The sequence below is a fragment of the Dipteris shenzhenensis genome, chromosome 15 (genome assembly GCF_047967505.1).
Source record: "Dipteris shenzhenensis isolate YYH24624 ecotype China chromosome 15, Dip_SZ_1.0, whole genome shotgun sequence".
Lineage (NCBI taxonomy): Eukaryota > Viridiplantae > Streptophyta > Polypodiopsida > Gleicheniales > Dipteridaceae > Dipteris > Dipteris shenzhenensis.
The window spans coordinates 8,600,307-8,615,916 of record NC_141610.1 but is presented as its reverse complement, the minus strand read 5'-3'; positions in this window follow the sequence as shown (position 1 = coordinate 8,615,916).

Genomic DNA, 15,610 nt, shown 5'->3' with positions numbered 1-15,610 from the left:
TACAGAGAACCTGGTTATGGTTGTCGACTTCCGAGGCAGCCGATCAAGCGAGCGATGTCAAGCGACGTGATCATGGAAACCCATTTATATCTACATGCAAACTACTTAAGCGAGGGTGGCAACCTTAATATCAGCCATGGTGTGAGGGTGGACAAGGTAGAAAGCATATGGAGCAAATGGCATGACTATCCATGTAAACAAGCAATGTGAAAAACTGAAAACCACAAAACCATCAAAGTGCATCTTTTAAAACCCTATTTGTAATTTTTTTAATCTTGTACATGCCTAAGATACAAAGGCTTCAACCTTGTAATCTATGAAACCATGTATTCATGTAGCCATGTAACCCTCTCCAAGTGTTACATTGAGGGAGGGTGTTGAAATAATCATGGGGTCAGCAGAACACTCCCTACAATTTCAGGGTGTGTGTGCACATGGTTCTCATGAAGAGGCACATGGATCAATTATGAGTCTCATTAATGATGTCACATGGAGCATGCATATTGTAATCTGTGGTGCTGGATATAAACAAGTATGTGTAGGAGGATGTACATAAGTGTGTGGTTACAAACCCAATGGGTGGAACTCTTGGCCTTTATTTGAAGAGGGCCAAGAGAGTCTTTTGTAAGGCTGAAATACAAGGAACCAAATCTTTGTATAATCCCAAACCATCTCAGTGTGTGGCCCTCTCTCTTTCATCTCCATGCATACGTCAATTTCCTGATGCTCTCTAGTCTTCTTTGTCTTTGACTCAGATTGATCACCAAGCTCCCCTTGTGTGCTTGGGATTCAAGAATTCCTACAACACTTGATGGATGTAAGCTTGTCGTAGTGTTTCTCAAAGATTACCCTTAGACATAGTTCCTAGGATGGTGAATTCAAACACACCTAATGAGTGCTTCCCGTGCATGAAAGATATGTTCTTCACCACATACATGACAACACCCTCATCGATGAATTCTTGAACCGAGCGTGATAGTGTGTTTCTTCGTTCAACTATGAAAGATAGTTGCAATTGATACATGAACGACTGTGCGTGACAATGGAGTGCATTGGCTACTATAATATTGCTTTATGCCTATCTGCTCATCACCATCACACAGTCTTCAGGGTTGGGGACATCCGCAATAATTATCTGATTAGGTGCGGGCCCATCAAGATCTACTTTCAAAATCACAAATGCGATAGTGTCCATCATGGGATATGAAAGTTCTTCCTCCAGATTGCACTTGGCTTATTGCATATGGTGCGTACTTATGGACTTATCAAGGTGGAAACAAACATCTCCATCAAATGCTTCCGCTTCCAGGACACTAGTGGTTGCATCAATGTCTAAAGACACATAACAAGTCCCACCCTCTCTAGCAACTTTCTTTGTTGTAGCAGGGCCCTCTATTCTATAGAAGCCATCCACTTGCAAGATGTCCTTCAATTGGGTAAGTCACCGTAACATATACATGAGGTACGTGCAATGTCATGGTTTGACAACACTAGCTATCACTCATGTCAACCCTCGTGTAAATGGAGTACAATGCATTGCTCACCTTGAAAGTGCCATATCGATAGAAAAAGTCAAATAGAGATAGTGGGCATCAATTGCATCAAAAAACATGTAACATGAAATGCTAACGCTCATGTTCTGAAAGACAAGAGAATCTCAGCCACTGGAAGACATCCTTAAAGCAAACTACGAATTGGCTGTCAATTCTTATTTTGGAATATTAACCGTAAAAGTAGGATTACCCATGAGGAACATTCCTCTCACAAACCATAGAGAAAATAAGAGCGTGGAAAAATATGATAGTCAATAAAACAAAACAAAAATTCTCACGGTCCACATGATTCTAATGGTAGAGATTATTTCATCCAAAAATTATTGCTATCACTTGCACTCTTCTAATTGTATTAAGGCTCACTTCACATAGATTCTGAGTGTCATTAATCTTACCATCCATCCCCTTCTCTTGCAAACTTTGTGTACCTTTAAAGAAAAACAACCATATTATTCTTAAGCTCCATTCTTGAGCTCCTATGGAACACAAAAGCTAGGAAGCAGAACAACACAAATTTTCCTCGACCACAAACTCACCCTCGATGTAGGCTTGGTCCGCTACAGCTTCAAACATCTTTTTAAGGGACCACTTAGTATTATTCCCTATGGGTGAGTTTCTCAGTAGCATCCCATCTCTTGGCAGTGCCTTATTGGCATTGTCACCACAACTACAAATGCAACCACGAACACAAAATAGAACACACCCACAAGAATTTGCTTCAATTATTGTAACCCCCATATTACCATCACTTGTATTGGCTCCCTCCTCTACACTACCATCAACGTCCTCATGTCATGCATGCTCTTGTTTAACTTTTCCTTAAAAAACCTCTACTTAGAATCAAATTTCAAGATCAATACATCATAAATCAAAGCAAGAAAAGACTATTCTAATGACAACTCTATAGTTCCAAATGAATGTACTCCACCAGAATTTGTATCATCAGACAGTGCATCGCTCTTGTTGTCTGCAAACTTCAACAACTTTGAACAAAATAACACGAAAATGTCAAATGAATAAGAAATAATGAAGCAAGAAATGAAAACCACTGAATCACATAGAGATGGAAAACCTTTCTAGAAGTTGTTGCTCCCTGTATCCATAGAACCAAAGCATCCTTCGAATTCCACCATCAATATTTTTCTTGGAAGTACACCACAACAATACAAAGACACAATCCCAGCCATTACACTTAGTAGGTGGAGATGGATACTGCTCACCATCTCTACATAGCCATAGACCACCTGATCTATGACCCCAAAGACAACCATCTTGCCACAATGGCAATAGCGACCCTAAACACAACCATCTCACCAAGATTACCGTTCAATCATGATGACATATCTGCCTAACTCTACTCCACAATCAGCATTCCATGGTGAATATTGAAATGTGAACATGCCACACAATGTCGTGCAATCACCACGAACTTGAATCTAACACCATGAGAAGCATGGGGTACATGCACAATAGCCGGAACCAACCACTTGCCATGAAATCACAACAAAGACAACAAGTTGAATTACATTTCAATGGGCCTGCCCTTTTAAATTGTATTGCAAGTGAACATCTAATTTATTGTGTAAATGAGGCAATGATTTGACTAGTAGACTTACTAGTTCCATTGATGGTGTTTTTATTTTTGTTATTTGTCCAAATGTGGTTAATGCAAGACCCGTGAACTATTGTGGGTGCCGTTATTAATTGTGTCATATTGTATCTTTACATGAATTGTTACAAATAGATTTTGTTGTTTGATCTTTTCTTATAATCAATGTTGTAGTTACCAATAATATAAGCAATTGTATTCAATGTTATAATGTGTAATGAACATTGTAGCACTTGCAGTAGAATTTTAGTTCTTGTTTCCAAATGTTTATAAACATTTATAATTGCTATATCCATGTTGCAATTTGTTGTTATCAATGAAAGTAAGCACTTTGCACCTTGTTTTGCCTCATAATGGTTGTTGTAGATGTTGAACTTGTCCATGCAGTATGTTGCCAAGCCTGATCCAATGTCTACACAAGTGTGATTAAAATTTAGAAGTGCATATTCAACTCTCTTTTTTTGTTTGTGTCTCTTGCAATCATAAAATAGTTGCTACTAGCATGCTTTTGTTGGATATAATGTCTTCTTCATGAGAGTTGAATGATCTAGTGTTCATTGATTGGATAGTATTTTGTATTTCAAGAAGTCAATTTGGTTTAGTTTCCATGTTGATGTTGTTTTCAGTCTTTCTAGGACTATGCTGTCCACCTTGAATTGTTTGCTTTCTAATTTGTGTGGAATGTAAAGATTTTGTATGTCTCTTATTCTTGAAAGAGCTATGTACAAAAGAACATGCTTTGTGACATTTATAGGGCCAAATGCAATTGTTTCCATTTTTAGTCCTTATGTGTAATGTATAGTTCTTCTTGATGTAGGTTGTAGGGCCTCCTTCATAGTGTTTCGATCATAGTGGTGAACCTAACGTTTGTGGTTGCCATGGTTGTCCTTCGTATGGAAGATATCAGTAGTGCCTACACAATATTGCTCGGTAGGTCATGGTTGTGGCAAGCATGTGTAAAATAGAATTGGCATTATGACTAGATCATGATAAGAAGAGGTAAAATCCATAAAAGACCATAGGCCGATTCACACACGTGTCAGCCCACTAGTGGCTAAAGGAGTCAACATCACAAAAGGACTTGACGACAATTGAAGATGAGAAATTCCTTCAAAAGAACCTTGATATTGTGACTCTCTTTGAGGAGGACGTAGTCTCCATCCTTGACAAGTACCATTTCCCTCAAGAAATACCACCACTAGGTGATGATCTACTGATCAAGGATGATTTAAACCCTTTATCAAAAGCAACCAATAATAACCTGATTAATATCCTGTAGCACATTCAAGCCAAGCATGATTTTGAAGGGGAGTTGCATCACTCAAAATGAGTGCTAAAAGTTGCCTTGATGGACTTGAATCTCATCATGGAGAATGACCTATGGATGGTTTGTGTCATCATTAGACTCAGTTTGGAAATCTAAGCAAAACTAAAAGATCTCCTCAGAAAGTTTGTCTTGATCTTTGCATGGAGTTACATGTATATGAAGGGGATAGACCCTCAATTTTACCAGCACACATAATTGTCCTAAAGGATGATGCAAAACCATCTGACAACATCGTTACCGGTTGAACCCGAATAATGCAAAATGGGTTAAAGAGGATATTGATAAACTCTTGTAGGTGGGATTCATATAGCCAATCGACTGTGCAACCTGGATATCCCCAATTGTAGTCATACCAAAAAGAAGAACAAGTTGTGGGTGTGTATAGAGTACCGCAAGCTCAACTTCGCAATTGTGACTGATCCTTTCCCTCTCTCTTTTTGGATTCCATGTTGGACATTGCTATTGGCCACGAGATGTATTCATTCCTTGACACATTTAGCGGATAAAATTAGGTTTGGATGGCAAAGGAAGACCAAGAAAAGATGGCATTTATCATAGAATGGGGAGTCTTCACCTCCAATGTCATGACATTTGGCCTCAAGAATGCACCAGCAGCATTCCAATGCTTGTCCAAGATGTGTTCGATGAGTATCTCAATTCCTTCATGAGGATATTCTTAGACGACTCTAGTGTATTTAGGGAGTAGAGCTTGCATATCAGCCACCTCCAAATGTGCCTTACCAAATGCCATGTTGTGCAGCTATCCCTCAACCCAAGAAAGTGTGCCTTTGCAGTCAACAATGAATGTTTGCTTGGCCACATCATCTCGATGGATGGAATTGCCTTAGACTCGGATAAGGTTGAGTGCATCTGCAAGGTAGAACAACCCATAGACAAGCAAGCAATTAGTAGGTTTCCTTGGGCAAGTATGGCAGCATAGCCACATGCTTCAATACCTTACCGATGTGGCTACCCCTCTCAATGTGCTGTTGAACACCAAATCGCTCATATGGACATAGGATTGCGATTGGGCTTTTCGATTCCTGAAGCTAATGCTGGCCAAAGCCCCAATTGTTCAACCATCGATCGGAAGCTTCCCTTCGATGTCTTCGTCGATGCCTCCGATACAACTATTGGCACGGTCTTAATGCAGGAGAGGATAAAGAATTAGTACCATCCAATCTACTTAGCAAGTTGCCAACTGTCAAAGCCTGAGAAGAACTATTCGATGATGGAGAAAGAAGCACTCGGAATGAGCTACTCCATGAACAAGTTCTGGCACTACCTACTTGTAAATCCCTTCATTTCCCATGTGAACTATTCGGTGCTATTATTTATTGCCCGCAAGCCTAAATTGGCAAGTAAGCTTGCTTGATGGATGTTGCTATTGCAAGAATTTCACTTTTTTGTTGTTCATACTCCAGGAATTTCACACACGATGGTTGATTACCTATCCTCACTAGATGGCAGCGAAAAGCCTGACATATATTCATTGATGATTTTTCCAGATGTAGACCTGCTCAAGGTACCAGCTGGGGGATGCACACCGGCTAATGTGTCGAATGGAGCAAGAGAAGCATAAGACTCCCGCTGTTCATACCAACATGGTATGACAACATGCATCAGTTTTTGCAAACCAACGTACCAAGCCATCACTTGGAGATAGGCGCAAGCCACTTGCTCTACGAAGCCAAAATTTTGAGATCATCCACGACTCCTTGTACCATCTTGGTCCAGACAAGGTGCTTCGTAGATGCATTCCCACGCACGAACAGCAACAATTGGTTCTGTAGGAAGCACACCAAGGTCTAATTAGAGGCCATTTTGTTGCTAGCGACGGAGATACACCAATTAAAAAGTACTCTAGGATGACCTGTGGTGGCCTATAGTTATTGGTGATGCCTTTGCCTATGCAAAGCAATGTGACGCATGCCAGATATTGGGACAAGCCACTAGCCACATAACCTAGTTCTCCCTCTGGAGCCATTCCAGAAGTGGGGCCTTGACTTTGTTGGCCCGTTCAAGCCCACTGCCCACCCATCTAGTCACCAGTACATCCTGATGGCCACAAACTATCGCACCAAGTGGTTCAGCTGCATTAACCACCAAATTCCTCTACAAGCAGATTATGACACGGTTTGGCTATCCGATTAATATAGTCAATGAGACAACCACGAAGGCCACTTCATTAATGAAGTGATGAAGAAGATGATGAGGTGGCACATGATTATCCACAAGCTATCCACCATCTACTTTGCCTAGGCAAATGGCCAAGTAGAATCCTTCAATAAGATCATGATGACAATCATGAAGAAGATTGTTAATGAGAACCACACAGATTGGGATCAAAAGCTATATTCGGTCCTATAGGCTTTTATGGCAGCTTATAAGGTAGCAACAGGCCTCACCCCTTTCAAGATGGTCTATGGAGTCAAAGCAGTGGTGCCCATGGAATACTTGGTACCAAGCCTCCAAATCACTAAGCTCAAAAGAATGACTCACACACTGCATGGAACAGTTGCAACAACTCGGCGAGACAAATTTCATCATGGCCCATACTATTGATATAGTGTAGTGCCACCAAAAGAAATGCATTGACCGCCATGCAAAGAACTTAATCTTCAAAGAGAATGTAGTATTCCAATCTGAACAGGGCCCCCACCTGGTAGGGTGACGTTCCAGTGGGTTAGATTGTGCTAACTTGTGCATCGCTACTATGATGGCACATTTTTACTCGCCTTGCTTCAGGGCATACTTTTCAAAAATCCAGTTAATGGCTATTGCCTTAGGCCTTATTTTAGCTCTATACCACCATATCCCTTCCCTAAGAAATCAAAAGTCAAGTCGGTAATAATGGCCACAATTGTGGATTAATTTGGCCAAATGCTGAGTCATCAAGTGGCAGGACATGCTCCAACCTAACTATAGTTCGAGGGGTGCCGCATCCCAAAAAAGGCCATCATCACCCAACATGCACACAAATGACTTCTTGCCCTTGCATGTCTCTTTTTCCTCAATGTCGCTGATTCTCTTGGTCATTGACAACCCTATTCATCACAGTTCTATTGTTTTTGCTCTTTGCACTCTCTTGCACTCTACCTCCAATCCTTACAGCTTTCAACATGGTGGTTCACACCGAGTTGTCACCCTTTGACACTACATCACCTATGGTCGATGATTGATGATGATAACACGTCTCAAAGGTGGAGAGAATCTACAATGGCACATGATCCATGGTCACCCCAAGCTAAATAGTATCATGATTCAACTCCAATAAGGAAGTATAGTGAGATTCAACTCGGGAGAGTATATGCTCAACTCCAAGTTGTTGTCCTTAACACTCCTCCCTTTTTATGGAAAAGTTTGCTGCTCCAGTGCTAAGGCCAAAGACATGGAGGTGCTATTTGGCAAGAAAACTGCCCAAGAGCACCTTCCCAGTAACCATAATGACCCTCCTCTCATCCCCTGCTTCAAATTATTTCTTGAATTAATTTGGTTGCAAGCAAAGCCTTCTAATATCTCAACTGTTGCAACAAGGTGGTTAATGTAGGTAGAAGAAGGAAAGCCCATGGCATGGGCACACCTATTCATGGAGCGCTTCCTCCACGAGGTGAAATGCCTCATAGAATGGCACAATGCACGGAGCCACGTTGACCAGGTGTACTCCATCTTGTTCCCCTTCTTAGTTGCACCAAGAGCTCGAGCACTAGAGGCCCAAACCCATAGAGATGTCGAAGGCAGGAAAGCATCGTTCGAAGTGCATGCTAGAGAAGAATACTGAGCATCGATTGAAGACCCCCAAAGTTATGGAATTGGAGGATACCAGTCCCGACAAGATCCCCTTCTCTGAAGCATCTATAGATGACGACTTTGAGCCGATCACTTTCATTCCCCTTGCCCTTGGGTCTCGAAATGGTAACCTTTTTTAAGGCACCCCCATCATCTCCCTCGACAAGCTCAATTGTGTCGGCAACCCTTCCCCTTGCTTCAACTGCCTCTCTTCACCATCACAACCAACCCTTCCTTTGCCTCTCCTTTCAGCATCTCTGATCCTTTGACTCAATTTGTGTTGGCTACAAATGCTGAAAGGAGAGGCTACAAATCTCGGTGCCTATTCTGCCTCCCCGAGTGACTACAGCTATGGTGACTAGCACAAGGGCTCTGCGACCCCATCAAGGTGCTATTTAAAAGGAAGGCCCAACAAGGACCTATCATAGAGATGTCCACCACCGATGCCAGCAAGAGCTCGAGATTTTTATATTTGAAAATAAGTTCTTGCTAAGTTGTGGAACAAAAAGAACATTATCTATCATTTGCATGAAGATTATCCATCCAAACTATACCCTTTCCTTAAATTGAATTTGGTTTGCTATCTACGTGGTAAAGCACGTTTTTGGATCCTTCCAATGGTTTCATGTTTGTAAACCACCCTTTATGTCTAGTCACGTATGATGATGCACCACTATCCACATACCATGGGCATTAGTTATGAAACCCTTCATTGCATAGTTGCAGTTCATTATTTGATTCAATAAAGGGCTACTTTTCTACTTCTCCTTCAATGCTTGCAACCACATTGTTAATATTTCCTACCTATTATTGCAATAACTTTGATTTTATTAGGTTGCATAATGATTTTGATTTTCATTATGTCCACTCCTGTCTTTGAAATTTCCTTTGTTGAATACCTTGATCATATTGCTTTTTTTTGTAATCCCTCTTAGAATGTCCATATTTGTGATAGTGGTTTCCTTGAATGTTTGACATGGAATTTCCTCTTTCTTAGCAATTGCAATTTGCCTCTATTTGAAAAATGACCGGCATTCTAATAGTTTGCTTTGCATGTTGAGTTTGTTTATTTTCTTAATTCTTCTGTGGATGTTGTTCTTGATGTTGTCACCACCTTTGTTATATGAATTTTGTCTACCTTTGACTCAATTTGTGTTGGCTACAAATGCTTCATGGATCCTTTCCTAGATTGACATCAATGCCCACTGATTGTGGTTCATATGTCCTTGACTCTACTCCTAACAACACTGATTGTATTTCATCTAATGTGGGAACTTGTTATAGAATTGGAATAATTTAAAAATAGGTATGCTTTTACATAGCCTCTTGGTTCTTGATTTATAAACAAGTTACTTATGTCCTCTTATAACAAAGTGTATTGCCCATGACGTACAATATCAATCTAATACAAACATTGGCCTGTGGACAAAATATGTAGTGTATGATACCTCAATCAAGACCCTTGAAGTATCTCAATCCTCATCTAAGTTCCATCAACATTCACAGCAGTAGTCATTCCTATAATAAAGTCCATGGGTATATATCTTTCAACTATTGAGTAGGAATGGGTAAGGTCTCTCCTTTATAACTCTTCACTTTTTGACACGTGATGCATTCCACAACAAGTCTTACCACATCTTTCTTTATAGTTGACTAATAAAATTCTCTTACTATCACTTGCAAAGTAGTAGTCACTCCCCTATGTCCCATGTTGGGTGATTGATGCATTTCTTGCATAACTATTTGTCTAAAGGGTTAAGGGATGAATAATTCCTTTTCATCGAAAAGCTATCCATCATTTTATGAATATTCTAACATATGATTCCAATTGTTATTTTCAAATTTGTTCCACATGTCAAAAAAGTTGGATCCTCTTTGTAAGAGTTCCTCATGTTTTCAAATGATTGAATATCTATAGCAGTTATATGATTGATGCTAGGTTTCCTATTTAAAGCATCAACCATGATACTCTCTTTACTTGGTTGGTATTGAACAAGACCAAAGCACAACTTCAATAGAGTGCTCAAAATCTCTTGCTATGACGGATGAACAAAATTTGAAGTTATAGCTTGACACATTGACTTCTTCGCGCTATAGGATCACAAAGATTGAGAAAAGGAGAAGGAGTAGGTGGAAACCTTCTAGGACCAGGTTTGGGATCTCAATTCAAAGCTAGAAGAGCCCAAAAGATCATTCAAAAAGCCAAATAGCCGACTGTTAGTGAAGATAAACTAGTTGAATCGTATGAAGAGATGGAAATAAAATACATTGGCATAATGGACCAAATTGATGTGAATTGTACAAATGCCTCTAGGGTAGAGAGCCAGAATGATGTCAACCCCAAGTAGGGGTCACTTTCTTACTTCTCTATTACAATTGTACTATGTATTTGTAAATGTATCCTTGACTTTATAATGGGAAGGGACTCATAAGCTTTAGTGATGACAATTCCCTTCTCAAAACGAAATCATGGGTACTACCATCATCATGCAAGACTTCCTCTTTAACATTAATGAAACCCTCCATTTCAAGAGTGCATGAAAATTGTACTTACCTTCACCTTCATTTTCAAATGAGCATGAAAATTGTACTTAAGTTCACCTTCAAAATGGATAATTTTCCTATAACCGTCTTATTGGGTACCTTGTCTTCAATCACATGTACTTTTGTGGTTGGAGTCTTCTTCTTTCTAGCTAGTTGGTCACTTCTTCATTATAACGCTTTATCATTTTCTTCTTTGAGTTCTCGCCTTTGGCCTTGGGTGGAGAATTTGCTTTTTAAGTAGAAAAGCCAAATTCATATTCAAAGAAAAATTTTCTATAAAACTTCCTCGTTTGTTTAAAAAGCTTCAAGCTCTTTGGACGTTTCCTCCTTTGGAATACCATTTTTTTCCTCACAATTCATGGCAAGTGATAGGAAGAACCTAAGTGAGTCTTAGTGGGGTGAAACATAATTATCTTAGCTCCAAGTTTTGACTTCAATCTTGCTATGTATTTTCACATTTGATTTTCTTTGTAAACTTTTTCTAAGGTGTGTAGTTCAAATAAAATGTGCAAAAATTAACTAAAGGCATTTTCTTTCTTGCATTTTCTAAAGGCATCCCAATACTGTCTAGACCTAGGCTTGAATTGTGTCGGTAAGAAATCTATATTTATTAGATTTTCAGGTGAAAAGCACAACTCAACTTGAAGTCCGATCGGAATTGAGAAAGGAATTTGAAGGTGCAAAGCATGAACTAAAAACACTTGGGCATAAAGGCAATTAAATGCAACACAACTTAAAGACAAAAATCACCCACTCTAGTACAACTATCATCATATTTTATTTGTTCTATTTGATACATATTAGTATTCTTTATTATTTGTCTCTATGCCATTTACTTGAAAAGCATTAACATTTTTCATTCATGAATTACAAATAATTTCATTACTTTTGTTCTGCTCTAATTATTTTTATCACATAAATTAAGAGCAAGAAAAGAAAGGTATGTTCATCTAGTAAAGAGTCATCAGATACCAATACAAAAGAAGCACATCCGTAGAATTGTAAAAGCTACACTAAAAGCATAAAATTATGGTGAAGGGAGTTGGAAAACTTTCACATTCCAAAACTTTGATGGAAAGAACGATGCACACACTATTCTAACATGTTTAGTTAAGTAGATGACTATTTTTTAAGGGAAAGATTCTCTGCAAAAGACAAAATCAAATGTGCTCCTAATTATTAGATATAGACACAGTAGACATGTAATAGCAATTGTATTATCGAGTACATTCATACTTGAGTTGGCTGGACAAGGTGAGAGAAGGATGCTCCAAGGAAGGCCCTTAAGTGGGACATAGAATGAGGAATAGAGTGGGGCTTTTATAGCCCCTAGCCAACCTCGTCAGTGGCAGCTGGCCAAATAAACTGATTGGGTTTGATTGGTTGTCTTGACCCGACCCATATGTTGGTTGACTCAACCCAAGCAGTGGGTCAAGTTAACCCGACCAGGTGGTGATCCCAAACTAGGATCCTACCCAACCATTACCTAGGGCCATTGGCTCTGCCTAACATAGCCTTTGAAGCCTACCTAATCCTATCCTTTCCCAAGTGGGCACACCCACATAGAAGCCTTCTCTCACTATCAGTGCCATACTTTAACACCCTCTCCCCAGCTCATGGTGAGCACGATAATCAAAAGAAGAAAGCCAATGAAGATGCAACCATGGATCCTCTAGCAGTGCACCTACTAGATTCACCTCGGAGAGAGCACGAAAGAGCATGGATCCTGGAACCATAATGCCAACTCGAATAACAAACGAGATGTTCTTTGCTATGATGTCCCATTCCAGTCTACACCAAGTTCCTAGTGGGGTGAAATGATATGTGGGACACACCACGACTTGTATCCTCCAGTGAACACATCATGAATGAGAACCTTGAACAACGAACTTGTGTATACACCACATCCATAGTCTCTATGATGTCAATAATGAACTATGAACTCATATGGTCCATAGCTCCATAGCCCTACTTTGTGTGCCAAACTTTTGAATGATCGGGGCCATTATTAGCCCTCGCTTCCTCTCACATGCCCTTTGTGGTTATGACCCATGCTATAAGGCTAGGGTAATCTGGAAAATCTTGGCAACAACTACCCTGGAACCACTAGATTGGGAGGAAGAGACCGATTCTGAGTCTTGGTCCTTAGTTTCGACTTTGGACTGACAATCTTTGGCTAGATGCCCTCTCTTACGCATTATTAACATTTTCTCTGCTTTTACTTATGCACTGTTGATAGTGCTTCACGTCCACATGAAGTGCGGCATGGAGTGATCCCGAGCTTCATGTTGAGCTTCCAATGGGCATAATTTCTACTATCATTCTTGTCCTCCTTATTCGTACATAGGCTTCCCATGAAGCTATCCCAAACCTCATACCTTTATTGTTGATGCTAGCCCAAACAGTCCATAAGGCGGAGAGAAAGAGATGCAAGTCAGGAAGGAAGTGTGAAAGGGAACTACACTTCGACGTCTCCAACATGAACCTCTTTATTGTCCATGAACCCAATAGTTTGCTGTAAACATGCACTAATTTCTTCAGACTCTTGGACTAGTGGTGGTTAACCCTACTGGCAGTCCTTGACTTGGGTAGATTGCCCCAATGTACTGCTACAAGATGGTGTGGGCAATCAGCCATGATTTGCTACCTCAAGATGCCATGATTAGAGTGCTCAAACCCACCTTGAACGTACCAGATTGCCCCTATGAGCCACCTAGGAGGACTGATATAGATCACCCTTAAACAAACTGTTCCAAATTTCCCCTTAGCTCAAAAGAAGGGCTATCGATGGCCTAGCCATTGACCATTGTTTATTGCCCATAGATTTTACCTTTTGGATGATGCTAGAAACTATAGCCTCAAGTTGGTCTGGGCAAACTAATATGAATCTCCAAGAACCTTGGTGTCAGCTGAGCTGAAACCAATTTTGCAACAATCAACAAGCATCCCTTTGAGATGCCTTAGATCTATGTAGCAAAGGATCTATGTAGCAAAGGCCTTCAGAACTACATTAGCTCAGCCCTCTCTAGGTCCCTCATCACACTGATGGTGAATGATACCATGTGAGAGTGGTGCACATGGTGGAAGCATGAGAAGAGAGAGAAAGATCGAAGTAGGTAGATAATACAAACTATATTATCTAGGTACATCCATCGCCCCACGAGGATTGGACAAGGTGAGAGAAGAATGTTCCAAGGAAGGCCCACAAGTGAGACATGGAATTACCTATTCCAACCCACCACCCTCCTTTACCTTCTTTAGATGAGCTTAGATCCCTCCAGTTTTTTGATCCCGATATTCAAAGGATCTTATCTGCTTTAGAAATACCCACCCCACCCCTGTTCTTTCAAGTATATTATTGTCTTCTCTACCATCATTGTCCCCCCTTTCAACCTCGTGTATACATTCTAGGTCTGTCCAACTACCTTCACTCCTTCCATGACCATCATTTTGGTGGACATTTAGGTGTCCTTAAAGTTATTTTCAAACTTTGAACCAAGTCCTTGTGGCCCCCAATAGCCAGCTTGGTGGGCTGGCCAGATAACCCAAGCAGGTGGTTAGCCTTGATGCAAGACCCAAGCAAGGCTGGATTGGGTCAAGTTCACCCAATCAGTTAGGTCGGGTAAGCCGACTAGGTGGGGAGCCCAAATTGAGCCCCTACCCAACCATTACCTAGGGCCATTGACCCCTACCTAACCTAGCCTATCATGCCTACCTAACCCCATCCTTTCCCAGGCGAGCACACCCACATAGAAGCCCTCTCTCACCTTGAGATGCCATACTTTAATAAAATTATGTTGTTCTCAGTTCAAAGGTCCAATTATGAGTGGCTGAGCTTTGTATTGTGGGATGATATGTGGTGTGGCTTCTTTTTGGACTTGATAGGATATCGTCTAGTGCTTAGCTTTGGCATCATGTTGCTAGAGCAACAAAGATTAGCCACTTATCCCAAGACAATGTTGCTATAATTTTATTAGATGTTGAGATGAGTTTATTGCAAAGGGATTGCTATTGATACTCGACACTATTGGAAAATAATTTTTAACTTTTTTTGGGTGGATTGGAGCTAGTATAAACCCTCTATCCAATTCTTAAGCTTCTCTTCTCTCCTTTTCTTTTTGGGAAGTCAAATCCAAGCATGCGAGGCTTTGATCTCTAACCAAACCCTTCTTTCCAGACCACTTTTGGTCCATTTTTCAATAGGTCAAATTGACTATGCAATAGTCTCCTTCTCTCTTCCAGTAGGCCTAAAGCATAGCCTTACTTTGATATCACTAAAATCAGAGTTATGAATTCTCTCACATGCCATATAATATGCACCATATGATACCTCAATCGATACCCTTGCAGTATCTCCAATTAAGCAATTGAATGAATCACTGGCTCAATCAATCCCAATATAATTGTGCTAAACATACAATAATCAAATACAATACCAATAACACTAGTGACATTAGTAATCACATGGAATCACCCATGGACCATCTAGCATGGTAGAAACACAAATTCAATTAGGAAGTATCCACTCGAAACCCCACCGTTCCAATGTAGTTCTATGGGGTACTTTGCCAGAGTCGACTATAACATCCCTAGCAAGTGATGTAAGAAATGCAAATTTGTAACAATTACTTAGTTGGAAAAGCAATCAAAGAAGCTAGTCTATTTAGAATGATAGCATTAGTTCCAAATGTACATGTAATGTTAGATTCCTATATATACCTCTCGAGAGGGAAGCACTATGTCAAAACATGGATGCAATGGAGGTCCCATGCAAAGCAATGGAGGCTA